The sequence below is a fragment of the Oncorhynchus gorbuscha genome, linkage group LG13 (genome assembly GCF_021184085.1).
Source record: "Oncorhynchus gorbuscha isolate QuinsamMale2020 ecotype Even-year linkage group LG13, OgorEven_v1.0, whole genome shotgun sequence".
In the NCBI taxonomy this organism is placed as follows: domain Eukaryota; kingdom Metazoa; phylum Chordata; class Actinopteri; order Salmoniformes; family Salmonidae; genus Oncorhynchus; species Oncorhynchus gorbuscha.
In genome coordinates this window covers 38,525,601-38,550,580 of record NC_060185.1, presented here as the reverse complement: position 1 = coordinate 38,550,580, position 24,980 = coordinate 38,525,601, and the positions used below count along the sequence as shown (strand labels likewise).

The 24,980-nt window shown below is 43.4% G+C and overlaps 1 pseudogene; it reads left to right on the top strand.

The window, feature by feature from the left end:
- Positions 1–11,130: 11,130 nt before the first annotated feature.
- On the top strand, positions 11,131–24,350 carry LOC123992300 (annotated as a pseudogene).
- The last annotated feature ends 630 nt before the right edge of the window (positions 24,351–24,980 follow it).

Here is a 24,980-nt window from a genome sequence, read left to right as displayed (position 1 = left end):
GTATGGATGTGAATGAATTCAAGTGTGAATCATATGATTTTGTGTAGGCTTGGACTAAACTAATTCACATCCTCCCTCAAACTCTTATTCTTGAAAATAGAAATAAAGACCCCGATAATATCTGTACATTATCAGACTTCTGAGGTGTGAAAGAAATAAAGAAAGTTGTGTCCATGTGTCTTCTTGCTTGATAGAGGGATACTGCTTCAATAACTTGTCCTGGTAGCCTCTAAATATATCATAGTGTATGATCACATGGGATTGTAGTTTCTGTGTCAACAAGTAACCACTCCATAGAGATGGAACTATAGAGTGTATGACAAGCAACTCATTAGATTCTATTTAGTCTTGGGCTCATGAGTTGCACAGCGGTCTAAGGCACTGTATCTTAGTGCAAGACGTGTCACTACAGTCCCTGGTTTGTTTCCAGGCTGTATCACATCTGGCCTTGATTGGGAGTCCCATAGGGCAGAGCACAATTGGCCCAGCATTGTCCTGGTTTGGCCAGGCTGTCATTGTAAATAAGAATTTGTTCTTATTAACTGACTTGCCTAGTTAAATAAAGGTTAAATAAATTAAATAAAAAATTAACCCAGCAAACAGGGAACGTCCTAAGGACATTTGGAGACGTTCCCATTAGGTCCCTTTAAGGTAGCGTTTCCCAAACTCGGTCCTGGGGACCCCAAGGGGTGCACATGAACTTTTTTCTCCTAGTACTAGATAGCTGATTAAAATAATCAAAGCTTGATGATTATTTGAATCAGCTGTGTAGTGCTAGGGCAAAAACCAAAATGTGCACCCCTTGGGTCCAAGTTTGGGAAATTCCGCTTTAAGGGTTTCAGCGAGATGTTATCCCACTGATGTTCTGAGAACATTGTAGGAACATTAAAACATGACATTAACCTCGGGACCATAAGAGGGAGGTCAGTACAGATACCGGTTCGGTTGCAGTATAATGTCACGAGGAATTTTGAAGGGGAACATTATGGAAAGATTACTATTTGTGTCGGACGTTATCCATGAGACATTCAATGACAACAAGGAGACGTTTCATGATTGTCAAGGGGATGTCACATAGCAAAGCTAGCCCCTCAGAAAACTTGACATGAATCCAGATCTCAGACAGGATATAGTTTGTTTTCATGCTACAGTATTTTTCTAAAACTCCAAACAGCAAGCAATGCAGGTGTAGAAGCACGGTGGCTAGGAAAAACTCCCTAGAACGGCCAAAACCTAGGAAGAAACTTAGAGAGGAACCAGGCTATGAGGGGTGGCCAGTCCTCTTCTGGCTGTGCCAGGTGGAGATTATAACAGAACATGGCTAAGATGTTCAAATGTTCATAAATGACCAGCATGGTCAAATAATAATAATCACAGTAGTTGTCGAGGGTGCAGCAAGTCTGTACCTCAGGAGTAAATGTCAGTTGGCTTTTCATAGCCGATCAATAAGAGTATCTCTACCGCTCCTGCTGTCTCTAGAGAGTTGAAAACAGTAGGTCTGGGACAGGTAGCACGTCTGGTGAACAGGTCAGGGTTCCATAGCCGCAGGCAGAACAGTTGAAACTGGAGCAGCAGCACGGCCATGTGGACTGGGGACAGCAAGGAGTCATCATGCCAGGTAGTCCTAAGGCATGATCCTAGGGCTCACGTCCTCCAAGAGAGAGAAAGAAAGAAATAGAGAATTAGAGAGAGCATACTTAATTTCACACAGGACACCGGATAAGACAGAAGAAATACTCCAGATATAACAGACTGACCCTAGCCCCCCGACACATAAACTACCGCAGCATAAATACTGGAGGCTGAGACAGGAGGGGTCAGGAGACACTATGGCCCCATCAGATGATACCCCCCAGACAGGGCCAAACAGGAAGGATATAACCTCACCCACTTTGCCAAAGCACAGCCCCCCACACCACAAGAGGGATATCTTCAACCACCAATTTACCATCCTGAGACAAGGCCGAGTATAGTCCACAAAGATCTCCGCCACGGCACAACCCAACCCAGACAGGAGGACCACGTCAGCGACTTAATCCACTCAAGTGACGCACCCCTCCTAGGGACGGCATGGAAGAGCACCAGTACGCCAGTGACTCACTGGCTTACGTAAGGAATTCAAAGTAACAAACTTCTGTTTTTTAAATTTAAATAATAATAATTTATTACATTGGTAAAGTGCTTTTCATTATAAAATAATAATCCCAAAGTTTATAAAATGAAAGATAATCTAAAAAAGGACTACAAAAATATATAACCAAATTACGAAAGCAACAATCATAGTCTAGAAGTAAAAGAAAGGCTTATAGAGACGAGTCTTAATGTCACGCCCTGACCATAGAGAGATTTTTATTTTCTATGTTGGGGTATGACTAGAGGTGGGTCATCTAGGGGATTATGTTTCTATGTTGGCCAGGTATGGTTCCCAATCAGAGGCAGATATTTGTCGTTGTCTCTGATTGGGGATCATATTTAGGCAGCCATTTGTGCTTGTTGGCATCTTGACTATGGATAGTTGCATGTTAGCACTATTGTTAGCTTCATGTTTCGGTTTGAGATGTATTGTTTTTGGTTTTGCTGTGAGGTTCACTTGTGGAACCCAGATCACGCTGTGCTTTGGTCCAGTAATTATGACGATCGTGAAACTTAAGGCCTGCTTTAAAGGCCTCACGAGTGTGAGCAGCCCTGAGATTGTCAGGAAGGGAGTTCCAAATGTGTGGTGTGTGGGAGCAAAAGAAACAGCCCTCCATTGTGTGTAGCCAGGTCATAGCGTCATGGAGTAGTTTGGCACGGCTTAAATTTAGGATGTGTGGAGATTCATGGGGGATAGTAGGTCTGATGGATAGGCAGGTCCGATGCCATTTAAGGTTTGTAGACGAGGAGGGGAATTTTAAAGTCAATTTTGAGGGACAATGAGTCAATGGATATCAGCAAGTTAATAAAAGGTACAGTGCCTTGCGAAAGTATTCGACCCCTTGAACTTTGCGACCTTTTGCCACATTTCAGGCTTCAAACATAAAGATATAAAACTGAATTTGTGAAGAATCAACAACAAGTGGGACACAATCATGAAGTGGAACGACATTTATTGGATATTTCAAACTTTTTTAACAAAGCAAAAACTGAAAAATTGGGCATGCAAAATTATTCAGCCCCCTTAAGTTAATACTTTGTAGCGCCACCTTTTGCTGTGATTACAGCTGTAAGTCGCTTGGGGTATGTCTCTATCAGTTTTGCACATCGAGAGACTGAAATCTTTTGAAATATCCAATAAATGTCGTTCCACTTCATGATTGTGTCCCACTTGTTGTTGATTCTTCACAAAAAACTACAGTTTTATATATTTATGTTTGAAGCCTGAAATGTGGCAAAAGGTCGCAAAGTTCAAGGGGGCCGAATACTTTCGCAAGGCACTGTAAATGACAACATTTCACAAATTAGCTAATTATTTACATGTCAGATTTTTCACCATCTTGTCCGCCATTTAAAATTCTTTCCATATTTTGTTGTGTTGCTGCCTGAATTTAAAAAGGGTTCAATTGAGATTTTGTATCATTGGCCTATACATAATAACCAATAATGTCAAAGTAGAATTAGGTTTTTAGAAATTAAAATCTGAAATGTCTTGAGGCAATACATATTCAACCCCTTTGTTATCTTGTTATGGCTGCAATCCCGATATCGGCATAAGTGTCATCAACAACCGCTGAATAGCATAGCGCTACATACAATAAATATTACTATAAATATTTATATTCATGAAATCACAAGTGCAATATAGGAAAACACAGTTGAGCCTTTTGCTAATCAACCTGTCGTGTCAGATTTTGAAATTATGCTTTACAGCAAAAGCAATCCAAGCTTTTGTGTAAGTTTATCGATCGCACGAAAAAACATTAAAAGGACACTTAGCATTAGGTAGCTCGGTCATGAAAATCAGAAAAGCAATCAAATTACTCGTTTACCTTTGATCTTCGGATGTTTTCACTCACGAGACTCCCAGTTACACAACAAATGTTCCTTTTGTTCCATAAAGATTATTTTTATATCCAAAATACCGACGTTTTTTTGTCGCGTTATGTTCAGAAATCCACAGGAAAGAGTGGTCACGACAACACAGACGAAAATTTCAAATAGTTTCCATAATTTCCACAGACACATGTCAAACGTTTTTTATAATCAATCCTCAGGTTGTTTTAAAAATATATAATCGATAATATATGAACCGCAAATGTCTTTCACAGTAGTAGAGGGAAATCAATACCTATCCAAATTCTGTTGCGCGAGTAAAACTCATGTGACCACTTGACGCGATGTTATTGTTCTGGCTCATTTTTCTAAATAAAAGCCTGAAACTATGTCTGAAGACTGTTGACACCTTGAGGAAGCGATAGGAAAAGGAATCTGGTTCATATCCCTTTAAATGGAGCAAAGGGAGGCTATGGAACATGGAGTTTTCAAAATAGAAGCCACTTCCTGTTTTGATTTTCCTCAGGGTTTCGCCTGCAATATCAGTTATGTTATACTCACAGACAATATTTTGACAGTTTTGGAAACTTCAGAGTGTTTTCTATCCAATAATAATAATAATAATATGCATCTGAGACTGAGGAGCTGGCCGTTTACAATGGGCACCTTTTCATCCAAACTACTCAATACTGCCCCTGCAGCCATAAAAAGTTATGGCAAGCCTAAATAAATTAAGGAGTAAACATTTACATTTACATTTAAGTCATTTAGCAGACGCTCTTATCCAGAGCGACATCTGCTTAACAAATCACATAATAGGTTGCATGGTCTCACTGTGTGAAATAATACTCTCTGAATGACTGCCTCATCTCTGTACCCCACACATACAATTATCTGTAAGTTCCTTTAGTCAAGCAGTGAACTTCAAACAAAGATGTTAGAACACAGGGAGGTTTTGCAATGCCTTGCACAAAGAAGTAGATGGTGTAAATGGGTAAAAATAAACAAAAGCAGACATTGAATATCCCTTTGATCATGGTGAAGTTATTAATTACACTTGGATGGTGTATCAATACACCCAGTCACTACAAAGATACAGGCGTCCAGTTGCCAGAGTGGAAGGAAACTTCTCAGGGATTTCACCATGTGTCCAATGGTGACTTGAACCTTTTTGGGATAGGGGGCAGCATTTTCACTTTTGGATGAATAGCATGCCCAGAGTGAACTGCCTCCTACTCTGTCCCAGATGATAATATATGCATATTATTAGTATTGGATAGAAAACACTCTGAAATTTCTAAAACTAATTGAATGATGTCTGTGAGTATAACAGAACTCATATGGCAGGCAAAAACCTGAGAAAAATCCAACCAGGAAGTGGGACATCTGAGGTTTGTAGTTTTTCAAAGCTTGGCCTACCGAATACACATTGAGATATGGATAAAGTTGCACTTCCTACGGCTTCCACTAGATGACAACCGTCTTTAGAAACTTGAATGAGGATTCTACTATAAAGGAGAGGCTCATGAGACCTCTGAGTCAGTGGTCTGGCAGAGTGCCTTGGTCTCATGACGCGTGCTCCCGACAGAGTTACCTCTCGACAGAGTTACCTCTTGTTCCAGTGCTTTTCTGAAGACAAAGGAATTTTCCGGTTGGAACATTATTGATGTTTTATGTTAAAAACATCCTAAAGATTGATTCCATACATTCCTTTAAAAACATTCCATACATTGTTTGAAATGTTTTTAAAGGACTTTAATGGAACCTTTCGAGGTTTTGTCTGGATGAAGTGCCTGCGCCTCATGAAGATGGATTACTGGGCTTAACACGCTAACAACAAGTGGCTATTTGGACATAAATTACGGACTTTATGTAACTTTATGGAACAAATCAGTAATTTATTGTCGACCTGGGATTCCTGACGGTGCCTTCTGATGAAGATCATCAAAGGTAAGTGAATATTTATGGTGTTTCTAACTTTGTTGACTCCAAAATGGTGGCTATTCCTCTGGCTGTTTTGGGTTCTGAGTGCTGTTCTCAGATTATGCTTTTTCCTGATAAAAAAAAAATCTGACACAGCGGTTGCATTACGGAGAAGTCTATCTTTAATTCTGTGAATAACACTTGTATCCTCTATCAATGTTTATTATGAGTATTTCTGCAAAATCACCGGATGTTTTGGAATCAACACATTACTGCACACAAGGTGCCAATGTAAACTGAGACTTTTGGATGTAAATATGCACATTATCGGGCAAAACATACATGTATTGTGTAACATGATGTCCGATGAGTGTCATCTGATGAAGATCATCAAAGGTTAGTGATTAATTTGATCTATATTTCTGCTTTTTGTGACTCCTATTTTTTCCTGGAAAAATGGCTGTGTTTTTTTGACTTGGCTATGACCTAACATAATCATATGTGGTGCGCTAGAAAGGTTAACACAGTTAAAGTCACCCTTCAAATCAAATGTATTTATAAAGCCCTTCTTACATCAGCTGATGTCACAAAGTGTTGTACAGAAACCCAGCCTAAAACCCCAAACGGCAAGCAATGCAGATGTAGAATGAGCTGATTCGGCTATAGGTGTATAAAATCGAGCACACAGCCATTCAATCTCCATAGAAAAACATGGGCAGGAGAATTGTTTTACTGAAGAGCATAGTGACTTTCAACATGTCACTGATAACACCTTTCCAACAAGTCAGTTCATCAAATTTCAGCCTTGCTAGAGCTGCCCCGGAAAACTGTAAGTGCTGTAAGATCACCATACACAATGCCAAGCGTTGGCTGGAGTGGTGTAAAGCTCACCTCCATTGGACTCTGGCAGTGCGATGGACAAATCTTGGTTTGTCTGGAGAATGCTACCGGCTAAACCCCTTAGTTCCAGTGAAGGGGAATCGTAACGCTATAGCTTACAATGACATTATAGATGATCCTGTGCTCAACCGTCCCGTGGAAGGGACTCTGATCCAGAAGAAGTTTAATCTCTTAACCTCTCTGCGCATCGAACCCGTTAGCGGGATTAAATTCGACAACATACGGTGATCGCTACATAAATAGTCATATTAAACATTCATGAAAATTCAAGTGTCTCACATGGTTCGAAAACCTAGAATCTTGCTAATCCAACTGTGTTGTCAGATTAAAAACATGATTTATTGCGAAAGAATACGCTGCGATTATCTGAGCACAGACCCCCATATCAAACTACTTATTCAGCCAGCACTTGCGGAACAAAATCACAGATTGCATTGAAATAAATCGTTTACCTTTGAAGGTAAATCTTGCTCTGGTTGCAATCCCAAGGCTCATTGTTACACAATGAATGGTCTTTTGTTCGGTTAAATCCATTTTTTTATAGCCTAACACAAAACATTTTGAACGCTTATCTCGTTGAATTTCGTGTCATTCAATTTTTGACATCCAACATCCAACGTAAAATAGACAGACTTTCCCTGACTTTATCCAGTCATGTTTGGTTTCCTTGCAATCAACTGTTCGTTTGTAACACAACCAAACCTGATGGGTCATTTTGCGGGACGTATTGACCCGGAAAAACTGATTGGAAGACAACAAGTGACGAGCCCATTGTGCACCAATTATATGATTGACTGTGTTTTAACCCAATGACCACTGATCGTCTTGAAATCTAGCTGGGTAGATAGCCAATGAGCAGTGGTAAACAGCAATATCCCATGATTCTTTGTTGTAAGACAAACCTTTCCATTGAACGCTGGCGTAAGGACCGCTCTTTCGCCATTGCCAATTCAACCGTGAAGGAGCAAAGCTTATTAGGCACAGCAGTATTTCGGTGACTTGCATCTTCAGCTGTTTATTTATCCAACATCATGGCGAATAAGTCAAGGAAAGCTAATTCTAAGACTAGATATACAAATGCAGAAACAATTTTAGAGGAAATTCATTGTGAAAGTGAGACAGATCTGCTTTTTGAAGACTCCATTTTGAAGACTCTGAAACTGAGGCATATTTTTTGAACGGAGAGGACATTGTTTTGGACTGGTAAGTTGTTCTCATGCTTATGCAGTTGTTTGACATGAATATAAAATATTATTTGTGATTGTTTTTACATTTTATTTGCAATATATAAAGATGTAATGAAATGGATAAAGTACACGTTAGCTAGTCATTGTGAGTGAGGGTCTGTTTGTTTGTATGAGAACGACCATAGCCTATGTCTGTGTGTATATATATATATATATATATATATATATATATATATATATATATATATATATATATATATATATATATATATATAAAATGGTATTGTGTAGAATGCAAACCCATACATCTCAACACAGCCAGCATGCTTCCTCCAATCAGTCTACATTAGAGGGAACATCAAGGAGCTTGCTGGCTACAGCACCACTGCACCAAGCCCTGTACCTTCTGCTCCTGCCACAAGTGTTCATCTGCCCAAATATATTTGGATGCGTTGCTGTGTTGTTTGCAAGATGAAGTCTCCCATCACATGCACCACATGCTCAGTGACACTCTGCTTTACATCAGAAAGAGACTGCTATGGCATCTGGCATCAGCAGCAGAATATTGTCTTGAGTTTTGGCAAAGTTGGTGGGGTTGTATGGCAAAGTGGGTGGGGGCTAGGATCAGTATGTTATATCTGGAGTACGTTTCCTGTCTTATCCGGTGTCTTGTGTGAATTTAAGTCTGCTCTCCTTCTTTCTCTCGTAGGACCTGAGCCCTTGGACCATGCTTCAGGACTACCTGCCATGATGACTCCTTGCTGTCTCCAGTCCACCCGGCCTTGCTGCTGTTCCAGTTTCAACTGTTCTGCCTGCGGCTATGGAACCCTAAACTGTTCATTTTTACTCTTGAGGTGCTGTCCTGTTGCACCCTCTACAACTACTGTGATCTCCACCCGGCACAGCCAGAAGAGGACTGGCCACCCCTCATAGCCTGGTTCCTCTCTAGGTTTTTTCCTAGGTTTTTTCCTTTCTCGGGAGTTTTTCCTAGCCACCGTGCTTCTACACCTGTATTGCTTGCTGTTTGGGGTTTTAGGCTAGGGCTATACAAAGCGATTTGATTTGATAGAGGACTGAGGGTCTTCCAAATATTGAAAGTGTGTAAATAGTTACCCATGTTATTTTTAGGATCAAGCTGATCCTAACTGTGATAGGTCTATGTCTATTTTGCCCTGTTCATCAAAAGTGTTGGAAAAACTTGACAATAATCAACTGACTGGCTATCTTTATGTCTTCAGTATTCTCTCTGGTATGCAATCTGGTTTCTGCTCAGGTTATGGATGTGTCACTGCAACCTTAACCTGTCTAGGAACAGGGTCAGAAATCTCATAATTCTAATTTCTCAAACACAAGTATTAGACACCATTTTAAAGATAAAATTCTCGTTAATCCAACCACAGTGTCCGATTTCAAAAAGGCTTTTCGGCGAAAGCAGAACATATCATTATGTTAGATCAGCAACTAGTCACAGAAAGCATACAGCGATTTTCCAACCAAAGAGATGAGTCACAAAAAGCAGAAATAGATAAAATGAATCACTAACCTTTGATATTCTTCATCAGATGATACTCCTGGGACAACATGTTACACAATACATGTATGTTTTGTTCGATCAAGTTCATATTTATATCCAAAAACCTATGTTTACATTTGGCTTTGCCTCCAAAACATCCCGTGAATTTGCACAGAGTCACATCAATTTACAGAAATACTCATAATAAACATTGATAAAAGATACAAGTGTTATTCACAGAATTTAAAATATACTTCTCCTTAATGCAACCGCTGTGTCAGATTTTTTTTTTTAATTATGGAAAAAGCAAACCATGCAATAATCTGAGTGCGGCGCTCAGAGACCAACACATCCCAAACAGATATCCGCCATGTTGGAGTCAACAGAAGTCAGAAATAGCGTTATAAATATTCACTTACCTTTGATGATCTTCATCAGAATTGACTCCCAGGAATCCCAGTTCCACAATAAATGTTTGATTTGTTCGATAAAGTTCATCATTTATGTCCAAAAACCTCCTTTTGGTTAGTATATCCAAATATTATAATGGCACGTTATGTTCAGTAATGTTTTGCCTCCAAAACATCCGTTAATTTTGCAGAGAGCCACATCAATTTACAGGAATACTCATCATAAAGATTGATGAAAGATACAAGTGTTATGCATAGAATTAAATATATACTTCTCCTTAACCCTCCCGTGGTCCTGGGGTCGGGGTGACCCAGGTTCTGTGTGTGGAGGGCTCCCCTTTCTGCGCTCTGCGCTCGCGGGTCAGAGCGACCCAGGCCCTGTGTTTCCAGGGCTCTGCGCTCTGCACTCATGGGTCAGAGCGACCTTGCCAGCCACTGGCGAGGCGTGTGCCTTTGAGCGTAGTAGAGAGTCTGCGAGTCTTAGAGTCGTGCTCTGCGCTCTGCACTCGTGGGTCAGAGCGACCCAGGCCCTGTGTTTCCAGGGCTCTGCGCTCTACGCTCGTGGGTCAGAGCGACCCAGGCCCTGTGTTTCCAGGACTCTGCGCTCTGCGCTCGTGGGTCAGAGCGACCCAGCCAGCTGCTGCACAGATCCGGACGTGCTCCGCTGTGTGCTAGAGAGCAGCCGAGTGTTGTAGTTGAGCTCTGCGCTCGTGGGTCAGAGCGACCCAGCCAGCCGCTGCACAGGTCCGGGTACTTGATGCACTGGGGTGGTCTTTGGGACATAGAGTCCTTGTGATAATCTCGTAGGTGGAGATAGTCACACGTCTAACTTTGTACACGGTTCCATATGCACCCGTTGCCTAGAACAGGGCCTCTCTTGTATTTCTCCATTCTGATTGGTATAGTAGTTCAGTTATAGTAGCTTATATATAGCCTCATTGACTTTTGAGGGGGTTGTTAAGGTCTGACCAAACAGTGCTGTGTATTCCACATCTGTCTGACCAATCCGACCACAGATGCACAAGTCAACCATGTTGCTGCCTCAAGCTTGGTAATCCTTGGTAAACAATGGTTCCTTTGAGGACCCGATTAGGACAAGACCGTCCAGCCATTCATTTGCAATATAACCATGATGATGCTCCTAGCTTGGTAATTGGAGGACCTGTCCTACAAACACCTGTTCTATCTATTTTGCCTCACTATCAAAGAGTGCTGTTATCCTGCAAGAATGGCCCAGCACTTATACCGGTCTCACCTACACTTCCAGATAAATGGAACCTTCTCACCACAGAATGGTATCCTGTCCATAGACACTGTTAGAGAACACATCCTTTGACAATGGACCAGGCTCCAAGGGTCTGACAGACCTTAAGATGTGCATTAGGAAATACCTTGATTGCGCCGTAAGTCATACACTGTCACTGTGTTAAACGGACAAGGGTAAGGTAGTGAGCTTGTGTAACACATTGATTCTGTCTCCTTATCCCCCTCAAGGTTCAGAGACCCCAGGATAACGGAGTTCCACTTGCATTCCGCCTGAGTGGATATATCGCCGTGAGAGATCTCACTGAGTCCCAGTTCGGGAGCATAGCATGTCCGGGTCTGTCTATTTACACAGAGGGTAAAATCAGTTTTGGTCGTGCACAAAGCAAGGCTTTGACTGCTTTGGAAATGGCAATACTCTTCTATTTTACTCCCCTCTCACTATGCACTGGGTTGGACACGATGCATATATAAAGTGCTCCGCATGATGTGATGACCACTGAGTGCCACTCTCCACCCGGCGCTACGATCGACCGCTAAGTCACGACTAAGACCGCTATGGGATCCAGGCTGTGACTTGTACCCGTGCCACACACTTGTTAACCAGAGTTGAACACGGCTCCAGATGACACTCGTTCTGACACAATGAATGATTGTGAACAGTTTCTGTTGCAGTTGTACATGAAATACATGATGTTACCAGATGCACTCTGTGTTTGTGAGTTTTATTGTACACACACACACACACACACACTTCTGTAGCATTTCATAATTTTACTAGTGTTCGTTTGCAGTGGATCATTTGCAATGGATACAGACACAATGGTACATTGACATGGTTATATTCTCAATAATATAGAAGTGATACATATTAAAAGCAAACCTGCGCCACTATCCTGGCAATGCGGATTGGGCTATTTGTTACATGCCGGGTGTCCGAGATCCACACCGGACCCTTCATCCGTGGCGGCTACCGGTTGTCCTACATCCACACCTGCTCCTTCTGAGCTTGCCCCTTCCACACTTGGTCCTTCCATCATCTTGCTCATATCCCTCCCCATTCCATCTAGTCCACAGAGTGGCAGGTAGGTAGAGAGCAACACTCGGCACACCACATTCTTCATTGCGCACCAGATGTCTTCCATGTTATAACCCCGTCCCTTGTTCAAGATGAGTATCATGTTCTTGGGGCACCTAGGACCAGTCTCAATCCTAGTCTGATGCTGTAGAGTTTGATCGATCTCCGTGGTAAGGCAAACATCAAAGTCGTCTTGGGTTGGTTGTTTGACGTCGCCGGAGCAGTTTGACACCCGAGAAGACGTTCCCGGTGCTTTGTCAGCAGCAGCACCTACAGCGCTTATAAATGACTTATACATACCATGTGAGCCCTATACATATAGGTGTGATAGATGCTGTGCCTATACGGGCACTCGTGTATATCCTGCAAAATGGCCATCATTCTTCTGTTGCCCTCCACAGAGATAGACGTATTGACTCTGCCGTAGCTTGACATCATCACTTTGAAAGTTAATGTGAAAGGAGGGCCTGATGTAGCAAATTCGACCATACGGTTGAACATATCATTAGCTGCATCGGTCATATCGGCCGTATCACTCGTCTCAGCCCGAAGCCAGGGGCTGCTTTCGTCAGTTAACATCAGGAAGCGATTGCTACCTTGGCATACCAGTGAAGGCTCCTGTGTGGGTTTGCCATTGAAGCCTGAGTTCGATGCCATTGCAGAAGCTACCGTTGAAAGAGTATCTACACCACCACTAGCTTATATAGGAAACATGATAGCCTAGAAGATGTGAGACACAACTATGATGTGAGGTTGGATTACCTGGCCAACCGATGGATGTTTCAGTACTAAGCCGAAGGGTGTTGTTGCTAGGTCTTCCCAGTCCGGCCGGCCGGCCCTACGTAGAGAGGATACTAATATTGTCAGCGGCAACACCCTCACACACACACACACACACACACACACACACACACACACACACACACACACACACACACACACACACACACACACACACACACACACACACACACACACACACACACACACACACACACACACACACACACACACAAAGTGACCGGCTCCCCACCCGTGCCAAGTGCGCTCTTGCCCGCAGCTCAGCGGACCCGCTCGGCTCCACCGATCAGCCATGGCCGCGCGTTTTACGGCCGCGCAGGTTCTAGAACAGATCTTGTCCAGCGTGGACCAAGAAGACTACTCGGATTGCCAGGAGGAGGAGGACGAAGAGGTTTCGGAAGAGGAAGACGGTGAGGAATACAACCCCGAGAGCCGCGAGGTCGACGATGCCTCTTCTCCCTCTTCTGGGGAAGAGCAGCCCGAGGAAGAGGCGCCCGAGGACGAGCACGAGGACGAGCACGAGGACCGCGGCGAGCAAGAGATCTCCTCGGACCCGGACCGACGGGAGCCTCCGTTGATGTCGAAAAACGGCAAAATCGAGTGGTCCCCCATGGCCTACGGCCGCCACCGCGGGCCCCTGGCGATCTGCCACGCCGGGCCGGACCAGACTCCGGGCCCCACGGCCTATGCCGCGACACAGGCCCGCGACATCGCGTCCGCCTTCCACCTGTTTGTCACACCGGCGATAGAAAGGATAATTGTGGAAATGACGAACCTGCACGGGGCCAGAAAATACGGCGACGGCTGGCGACCCATGGACGCCACGGACCTGCGCGCCTACCTAGGGCTGCTGATCCTAGCGGGCGTCTACAGGTCCCGGGGCGAGGCCGCGGCAAGCCTGTGGGACGCCGAGAGCGGCAGGACCGTGTTCCGAGCCACCATGTCGCTCAAGGTCTTTCACAGGTATTCGAGGCTGCTGCGATTTGACGACCGCCAGTCGAGACCCGCCAGACTCGCCACGGACAAACTCGCAGCCATACGGGAGGTCTGGGACCTGTGGGAGGCGTGGCTGTCGGCCCTCTACAACCCGGGGCCCGACGTGACGGTGGACGAGCAACTGGTCCCGTTCAGAGGTACTGTGCTTGCGCTTGTGCGCGTGCGTGCGTGTGCATGTGCTTACATGTCTATACAGAGCGTGTGTAACACAACAGTTGGCCCTTGTCTACCCCGTTGCACACAGTAACCACACAAATGTCTTGTCCCCTTTCCAAAAAGGCCGCTGTCCCTTCCGTTAGTACATCCCCAACAAGCCGGCCAAATACGACATCAAGTCGTGGGTGGCCTGCGACGCCAAGTCCAGCTACGCTTGGAAGATGCAAGTGTACACCGACAAGGCGGCCGGCGGAGGCCCCGAGAAGAACCAGGGGATGCGCGTTGTCCTCGATCTGACAACGGGTCTGAGCGGTCGCAACGTCACCTGCAACAACTTCTTCACCTCCTACGACCTGGGCCAGCGGCTCCTCGAGAGGAACCTCACCATGGTGGGCACGGTGAGAAAGAACAAGGCCGAGCTCCCGCCTGCGCTGCTCGAGTCCAGGGGCAGACAGGTCCTGTCCTCCAGGTTCGCCTTCACGCCCACCGCCACTCTGGTGTCCTACCTGGCAAAGAGAAACAAGAACGTGCTACTCTTGAGCACGCTGCACACAGAGGGCCACATCAGCGATCGCCGCGACAAGAAGCCGGCCCTCATCCTAGACTACAACTACAACAAGGGTGGCGTGGACAACCTAGACAAGGTGGTGGGCACCTACAGCTGCAGACGGATGACTGCCCGCTGGCCCCTGGTCGTCTTCCACAACATCCTCGACGTGTTCTCCTACAACGCCTTTGTCATATGGCGAGAGGTCAAGCCTGACTGGATGCCTGGCAAGCGGAACAAGCGCAGGGTGTTCCTCGAGCAGCCGGGAAAGGCACTCGTGAAGCCGCTGATCCAAAGAAGGCAGCATCTGCCCCGCACCGAAGCGGCCTCAGCGCTTGTCAAAGTCCTACAGAGTGCTACGGCGGCGCCTCCTGAGCAACAGCGCCAGGGCCCCGCCGCTGGCACGGCCGCTGCCCCGCTCGTTGCCCCGGCCACCGGGGCAAGTAAGAGGAAGAGGTGTCGGCTCTGCCCACCCAAGAAGGACTCCAAGACACACACGGTGTGCTGCAGGTGTAAGAAATACATCTGCAAAGGCTGTTCACACACCTACTGTCACACTTGCGCACATTGGGCCTTTAGCCAGGACGGGACAGGGTGACCCAGAGGACACAGGGACTAGACACAGTACCAGGACAACGGGAGGGTTAATGCAACAACTGTGTCAGATTTCAAAAAAGCTTTACGGCAAAAGCACACCATGCGATAATTTGAGTACAGTGCTCAGCCACCAAACAGATACCCGCCATGTTGTGGAGTCAACAAAGGTCAGAAATAGCATTCTAAATATTCACTTACCTTTGATGATCTTCATCGGAATACACTCCCAGGAATCCCAGTTCCACAATAAGTTCGTGAAAACATGTCAAACGATGTATAGAATCAATCTTTAGCATGTTTTTATCATAAATCTTCAATAATGTTTCAACCGGACAATTCCTTTGTCTTTAGAAATTAAAAGGAACACAGCTCGTGCTCACGGCCGCGCGCGTAACTAAACTAATGGCTTTCTACCAGACCCCTGATTCAAACAGCTCTTATTCACTCCCCCTTCACAGTAGAAGCCTGAAACAAAGTTCTAAAGACTGTTGACATCTAGTGGAAGCCGTAGGAAGTGCAAGCTGACCCCATAGACAAAGTATATTGGATAGGCAATCACTTGAAAAACTACAAACCTCAGATTTCCAACTTCCTGGTTGGATTTTTCTCAGGTTTTTGCCTGCCATATGAGTTATGTTATACTCACAGACATCATTCAAACAGTTTTAGAAACTTTAGGGTGTTTTCTATCCAAATCCACTAATAATATGCACATCCTAGCCTCTGGGCCAGTAGCAGGCTGTTTACTCTGGGCATGTAATTTCATCCAGATGTGAAAATACTGCCCCCTACACCAGTGAGGTTAATCAGCTTCTTGATATGCCACACCTGTCAGGTGGATGGATTATATTGTCAAAGGAGAAATGCTCACTAACAGGGATCTAAACAAATTTGGACGAAACATTTGAGATAAATGCATATGGAAAATGTATGGGATGTTGTATTTCAGCTCATGAAACATGGAACCAACACTTTACATGTTGCATTAGATTTTTGTTCAGTATATTTTAAAGTGAAAAATATGATCTGAGTCTCAGCATCAATCTGTTATCAGGGGAATTGCCCTGTATAAATCCAAGCCACTTGTCAGTCAGCATGGCTCAGTATTGAACAGCCTGCTGTTATTTCATGCCCAACCAACCATGTGGAGAGCTATCGTACAATAGGTTATCACTTCATCCTTTACCTACACTATATTGGGGGCCAGTGGTCATCATCCTCTCTACGTGACAAATGTCCTATGCACAATGCCTTCATAGAGCTTCAAAGAAATTAGAGGAACTCTTAGTACCAGTAATGAATAAGTTACAGGGGTGGTGTCAAGGTTACCTGCAGGAAGTGCTGTGCAAAAAGGAGAGCCAAGGTCATTTACTTGGAACAGAATGGACTCCTGTATCTCCTGTCTCTGTTAGCTGATTAAATTGAAATCATAGTTGATTAGTTAGCTAGTTGGTCAGCTAGTTGCTCTACTGAAAAACTATTGAACTTACCTCTTTATTATTGTCAGCCATCATTCACATTTCACTTTTCCCTTTCATCTCCATGGTCAAAAATCCAGTTAGAGGGCAGTCAAACCGTGATTGGTCCAACATCCTGATCAATTGTGTTTCAGGTAACTGCTACAAGTTATGTTCATTGGCTAGAATTTCCCCCTGTTATAAAATTATAGAAAGCAGTTGCAAGAGCAAAATACATTTTGGAGAGCGAACTGGAAAATTGGTGTGAGAGGGAGAAAAGACATCAGTGTGGGGATACAGCGTATTTGTGAGAATACATACATCTCTGCTCTCAAATTTACTGCATGCGGAAATTCAGTTGTGCTCGCTCAAAGTCACACTCTCAAGTTTGTGAACAAACGAAACTATTCCACACTAAACTACTGTCACATCACTGACCCTTTATACCTTTTAAAGGAAGAAAAATTACACCAAGAATGAAATTGTCATGGTGTGACTCTCATCCTCCTGGTTAGGTTAGTGCAGTGCTGGCTCAGTCAACAAGCGACAACAAGCGACATAAATGGGATGCAAATTTTTCTCTCCGCTGCCAAATCCCACATAGGGCCCCCAAAAGGCTAAATTTAAATTTGTGTGTGTGTGTGTGTGTGTGTGTGTGTGTGTGTGTGTGTGTGTGTGTGTGTGTGTTTGTGTGTGTGTGTGTGTGTGTGTGTGTGTGTGTGTGTGTGTGTGATGTACGGATTGACTCATAACCTCAACTCCACCGCGGATATATCAGTGGGGCAGGTGGGTTTAGGATGATTAAGTATTGTGTGATTGAAGGGAGGGTGGGTGGTGGGCGGACTGAATGAAGAGAAAACAATAACCTATCTTAAAACATAACAAATGTATCATTCTTGTACAATTTATATCTATCTATAGGCTTCATTGACGTTTTTCTTTCATTATTTTTGGCCAGGGCTGCCCAACCCTCTTCCTGGAGATCTACTGTCCTGTAGGTTTTCAGTCCAACCCTAATTTAGCATATCTGATTCAGCTAGTTAAGGTCTTGTTGAGCAGCTAATTAGAAGAATCAGGTGTGTTAAATTAGGGTTAGACTGAAAACCCACAGAACGGTAGATCTCCAGGAAGAGGGTTGGGCAGCCCTTTTTTTAGGCTATATCGATTAGTGAGTAAGTCTAAGCTTAGGGCCAAACTGTAGACGTGCTACATGCCCGTCACCAAATGCTTTTGGGAAAGGGCAGAGAAAGTTCATGTCGATCCCATGGAGCCAAAAATGACAAAGTGCTGAGTTTAATTCAATAAGACAAAAGCTGCCATTTGGAGAGTTGAAAATAAAGAGAAGGGAGGACCAGAAAATTAATGTTTGGGAAAAATGTGATGAATTGGTAAAAGAGGGTGATAGCAGTGTCAGCTATGTTATGTGTGATGATTGAGGTACTATACAAATTAGACAGTCACAAGATCGGGACTTCAAATAGGCCTGTGGCACATCAAGGGAACTGTGGCCTACTGTTCAGATGGGATAAATGGAATCTGAAATCTGGACACAGACTGTAGATCTATTACCTCTCACATAGCCTCAACATGAACTGCTGCAAAAGTAAGCATTTCTTGCAGTACAATTATACACTAAATGTAGTCCAAAATTGGACTCGAGAACAGGAGTGGAGGAGAATGTGAATGCACAGTTGGATACCATCACTCCCAGGTCTCCGGAGTGAGAAACAGTCACTTAACTAACTGAACCACGAATAGTCGGCAGAACCCAGAAGATGAGGCAGACACAGCAGTACTTGAAACGGTGTATTTAATGAAGTAAAAAGTGAAGTTCTTCAGGAAAACATGTAACTCCACAACCTCAAAAAGAATCCCACAAGAACAAAGGTAATCCTCCAAGACAAAAAGGTAAATCCACAAGGTGGAAGGTATAGCACAAAAAGCCTCAAAAGATACTCAAAAATAAACAAACAAGAACAAAAAACAGAATTCCACAAGAGAGTCCACCGGGATCAACAAGAGTTCACAGAGTACTAGGGCTGGGTGCTAACATACAAACACAGAGCAAAGAACTGAGGAAAACAAAGGGTTTAAATACAATCAGGGGAAACGAGGCACAGGTGCAAATAATAATGGGGATCAAGGGAAAACAAAAGGTCAAAAGGCACAATGGGGGCATCTAGTGACCAAAAACCGGAACAACCCTGGCCAAATCCTGACAGAGGCGCTATATTTATCAGAATCATAAAAATCGGATAGTATTTCAACCACATAAAATATGTATCCAAGTCGAACTGAAATCTTATCAGAAACATGTCGGGAAATCTTATCTGAAACATGCTTTCTATTTCCTTACAATTGGTCAAAGTGATGACATTTGAAAAATGTGAAAATTTAGCACTGTTCTTTTTTTAGTTATTGCATTTTCTCCCCGGGCCCTAAACATCTTGGCTCCATGAAAGAACCAGAGGTCACAGAGAAAGCTTTACAGATGTCAACTAAATTGAAGAATTCATTCTATCGATTTATGATATTCTGACGAGCAAGGTTTCATTTAGTCTTCTAGGGCAACATATGACAGAAGAGAAGTATATACAGTGCCTTGCGAAAGTATTCGGACCCCTTGAACTTTGCGACCTTTTGCCACATTTCAGGCTTCAAACATAAAGATATAAAACTGTATTTTTTTTTAAGAATCAACAACAAGTGGGACACAATCATGAAGTGGAACGACATTTATTGGATATTTCAAACTTTTTTAACAAATCAAAAACTGAAAAATTGGGCGTGCAAAATTATTCCGCCCCCATAAGTTAATACTTTGTAGCGCCACAATTTGTACATGTAGGTAGGGGTACAGTGACTATTCATAGAGAATAAACAGTGAGTAGCAGCAGTGTAAAAGCAAAGGGGGATCAATGTAATTTGTCCGGGTGGCCATTTGATTAATTGTTCAGCAGTCTTATGACTTGGGGGTAGAAGCTGTTATGGAGCCTTTTGGATCTAGACATTGGCGCTCCGGTACTGCTTTCTGTACAGTAGCAATCTATGACTTGGGTGACGAGTCTTTGGCTATTTTTTGGGGCCTTCCTCTGACACCGCTTGCTACATAGGTCCTGGATGGCAGGAAGATTGGCCCCAGTGATGTATTGGGGCTGTACACACTACCCTCTGTAACACCTTATGGTCAGATGCCAAGCAGTTGCCATACCAGGCAGTCAAGCAACCGGTCAGGATGCTCTCAATGGTGCAGCTGTAAAACTTTTTGAGGATCTGGGGACACGTTGTCGAAGCAGAATCAGAATTCTTTAGGTAACATTTATAAATAAGATGTTTTATTCGTTTTATAGCATGCTTATGTGGGCCCAGAGGGGGGAGAGGTCTGGTTAGTCTTATCTGTGAATATGTCATGTGTAAACGTATCTTTTAAACCATGTGAAGGGATGATTGAGGGGGAACCAATTATCTCTTGGCTCCACAATGTCTGTGTGCCAGTCACTGTCTCTCTGTGATCTTGTCCAGGAAGGGGTGTATTTGATATATGCTATTGGATGAGGTTTTGTTTTTGGTCCTGAGTGGTACCAAGAGCGAGATAAGAACATAGTTTAGGAGACAAAGCTGAACGATAATTTATAGCCAATGCTGTCTGGCTATGTGTGTCTTTGCTATAAAGGATCTCAGTTGCAATGTGTAAGCACTCTCAGAGAATTAATTTATAGACACTGAATTGATCTGAGAGTCACAGGGTTGTGATGGAGCTCATAATAATTAAAGATGGACTTTATAACTCTGACTTGTGTGGTGGTTTGCTCTCATGATTTGGTAATACAGGAAATTTCCACTACAACGTGTCAAATCTTTTCAGTCTCCTGAGGGGGAAAAGGCATTGTAGTGCCCTCTTCACGACTTTCTTGGTGTGTTTGGACCACAAGAGTCTGTTCGTGATGTTGACACCAAGGAACATGAAACTCTTGACCTGCTCCACTACAGCCCTGTCGATGTGGGGGCGTGTTCAGCACTCCTTTTCCTGTAGTCCATGATCATCTCCTTTGTCTTGCTCATGTTGAGGAAGAGGTTGTTGTCCTGGCACCACCAGATCTCTGACCTGCTCTCTTATCGTCGTCAGTGATCAGGCCTACCACAGTTGTGTCGTCAGCAAACTTAATAACAGTGTAAACAGGGAGTACAGAAGGGGACTAAGTACGCACCCCTGAGGGGCCCCCGTGTTGAGGATCAGTGTGGCAGATGTGTTGTTGCCTACCCTTACCACCTGGGTCAGCCCGCCAGGAAGTCCAGGATCCAGTTGCAGAGGGAGGTGTTTAGTCCAAGGGTCCTTAGCTTAGTGATGAGATTTGTGGGCACTATGGTGATGAACGCTGAGCTGTAGTCAATGAACAGCATTCTCACATAGGTGTTATTTTTGTCCAGGTGGGAAAGGGAAGTGTTGAGTGAGATTGAGATTGCGTCATCTGTGGATCTGTTGGGGCGGAATGCAAATTGGAATGGGTCTAGGATTTCTGGGATGATGGTGTTGATGTAACCCATGTCCAGCCTTTCAAAGCACTTCATGGCTACTGACTTGAGTGCTACTTAGCGGTAGTCATTTAGGCAGGTTACCTTCGCTTTATTGGCCACAGGCATTATGGTGGTCTGCTTGAACATGTAGGTATTATAGACTCGGTCAGGGAGAGGTTGAACATGTCAGTGAAGACACTTGCCAGCTGGCACTGAAATAAAATGTAGAAATCTGTTAACGAACATGGCACTTCCGTTGACTGCAATACTGCAAAATGTAGTTATGTATAGAAGCTATTTTTCATCCTCTTAAAAATCATAACACTACCACTACTTAATCACAGAGGGAAGTGCCAGCAAAGCTACAATCAATGGTTGGCTAGTCAATATGTCTATCTAACTCAAGATGCAATGTTTGCCCAATAAATAATATGATTTGCTGGCCTTTCCCTCTGTGATGAAGTAGTGAGAGTGTTACGATTGATTCAAACTACACTTGATTCAACACTTAAGAGTTTTTCCATTTAAATTACTATATACAATTTTTGCCACCAATAGATTACTATATATATATATATATATATATGGGGCATAAAACAATCCCAGCTCTGTAGATTTTTCTGCGAAGAGACAGAATCAATAGATATTTTATTCTGGTATTGCCCCTATGTAGCTTAATTCTGGTCACAGGTCCAGGATTGGTTAAAAAAATCATGTGCAATTAAAATGAACCTTAAAAATAGCAGTGTAGGGCAATTTGGAAAGCCATAGTCAGTCAATAAATAATATAATAATACTAATAGGAAAGGTTTTCATCTTTAGCTCACAATCTGTGGATAAAATATGAGTAGAAAGGTTTTTAACATTTTGTAAAACATCACAGCACAATTGATAAATATATGGCTCATGGAAACCAAACAAGGGTGGTCTATGGTGATAGTTGGGATGGGCTGAGAGTGGCTGAGGGTTGGGATTAAAGAGTTTATGTTTCGTGTATGAAATGGAACCAGTGGCCAAACAATTGAAGACCAATATTCTGATGGTTTTTGACAGCGCAAGGAGCTTTTATTAGTCAGTATAGCAATGTAAAGTTATTGATCTGTCAGTTTCCCTATATAATTCCCTCCGTTTCACACTATTGTATAAACAGCTCTACAGGCTTCACTGTCAGTCAGTACACAACATTATGCTCATCATGTCTTAGAAGGATCAGATGTTGACCGGTGTCCTAGCAGGGTCAGACAGCCAGTAAAGACCAGTCTACAGAGCTCAGTTGAAATTTGCAGTATATTATAACAGTCAATGAATGGATACAAAGTTCCATCTTGAGTTGATGGTATGATACAGTCTGGGATCTGGGAATAATGGTCATTTCAATGGTTGAACCATTGATTCTATTCTTGGATAATATAATGTATAAATGTACTTCAAGGCAATTCTTTGTCATGCCTGAGCAGGATCAGATGGTGACAGGGGTCTCAGCATGGTCAAGCAGCCAGGGAAGACCAGTCTGTGACTGCTGAGATGAACTTTTTCAGATGCAACACTTTATTCTCTCGGCGCAGCAAACACTGGACACACCAGAAGCTTCAAAGACTGAAACTATTTTAAGGCAGTCTGACAAACCTCTGAAGTTGATTTCCAAATTGTATCAAGGGTTGATAGAGGCTTTTTCTGATGAAACAAAACACGTCAAACAAAAATGTGAGGGAGACCTGGGAGACACTTCTGATGATGAATGGATACAGATATGTTTCAATGCCCATTCATGGACTTCAACCAGACATGAATTACTTCAGTTTACGACCATCTATATAACATATTATATTCCAGTGAAACTGAATATCATGCACTCAGAAATATAATTCCTCTGCTGGATATGGAACATCATTTGGGTCTTTGCATGTCAAAAAGATACACGTCAAATAACACTATATGACCTGTCAAATAACCCTATTGGACCGTCAAATTAGCTTCTTGACCAATCAAGACATGAATATGACTCCAAGTCACATAATAATTTAACACATTCATAAAAAATGTACGTGGTTATTAGACATTGATTACACTCTCACTCGTATTTCATATGTCACAACGATTCACGCTACATGTTTTTACAAACTTAACATTGTAAAAAAATAATGATTTATCTGCTTATATGGTCCATTCAGAAAATATTTACACCTTGACTTTTTCCACATTTTGTTTTGGTACAAACTGAATTTAAAATGGACTAAATTGAGACTTTGTCACTGGCCTACACACAATACCCAAGTGGAATTATGTTGTACATTCATTCAATTCATTTAAAAATTAAAAGCTAAAATGTCTTGAGTCAGTAAGTATTCAACCCCTTTGTTATGATCAGCCAAAATAAGTTCAGGAATAAAAGTGTCACATAATAATTGCATGGAGACACTGTGTGCAATAAGTGTTTAAATAGGATTTTTGAATGACTACCTCATCTCACGGCACTGTAATAATGTTATCAATAATAAAAACAGAATGGCGTCACTAGAAGAGAAAAAAACGTTTTGTAAAACAAATGTCTTGTTTTTTAGGTGGAGGATCGTTATCCATGGTGCTGTGGATGGTTACAGCAGACTTGTTGTGTTTCTGAAGGCCTCTGACAACAACAGGACTGCCACAGTCATGGAGTCATTCGAAGCAGCCATCACCAGCTACGGAGTACCATCCCGGGTGAGATGTGACCGGGGTGGTGAAAACAACTGTATCTGTGCCTTCATGGAGCAATTCAGGGGTGGTGAGAGGGGAAGTGCCCTCAGAGGAAGGAGCACTCACAACCAGGGGATAGAGCGGCTGTGGGGGGACGTCTGGCATGGAGTCTCCAACGTTTACCTGACCTGTTCACCTTCTTAGAGACGGAGCAGATCATCGACATCATCAATGAGGTGGATCTGTGGGCACTGCACTTTGTGTTCCTGCCACGGGTGAACAGAGATCTTGCTGTGTTTGCCAGTCAGTGGAACCAACATGGGCTGAGGACTGAACAACGGCAGTCACCTCTGCAGTTGTAAGTCTCGGGTTCCCTGGAAATGCAGAGGGACAATCCAACCAACCTCCTCCAACCACCACCTCAGCTCCTCCAACCACTGGTGCCGCAGCTCTTTATTGGTCAGAAGGGATGATTGTGGCACAAATCCAGTTCACCATCAGCAACACACTGATGGAACTGTTGCGGACAATACATCCAGTGGATGGCCCCAGAAGCAGCCTGGGAGTTCAAATTCTACAGATGGTTATGGCAGTAATTGTCATGTTTTGTCATAGATTGTCATGTCTTGTCCCTGTGCTCCCTCTTCTATTCGTTTCCCCCTGCTGGTCTTATTAGGTTCTTTCCCTCTTTCTATCCCTCTCTCTCCCCCTCTCTCTCTCTCTCTCTCTCTCTCTCCCTATCGTTCCGTTCCTGCTCCCAGCTTTTCCTCATTCTCCTAACTACCTCATTTACTCTTTCACACCTGTTTCCTATTTTGCCCTCTGACTAAGTCCCTATTTCTCTCTCTGTTTTCGCTTCTGTCCTTGTCGGATCCTTGTTTGCTGTTCTGTGTCCTTGTTCCGTCCTGTCGTGTTTTTGCCTTCTTCAGATGCTGCGTGTGAGCAGGTGTCTATATCAGCTACGGCCTGCGCCTTCCCGAAGCGACCTGCAG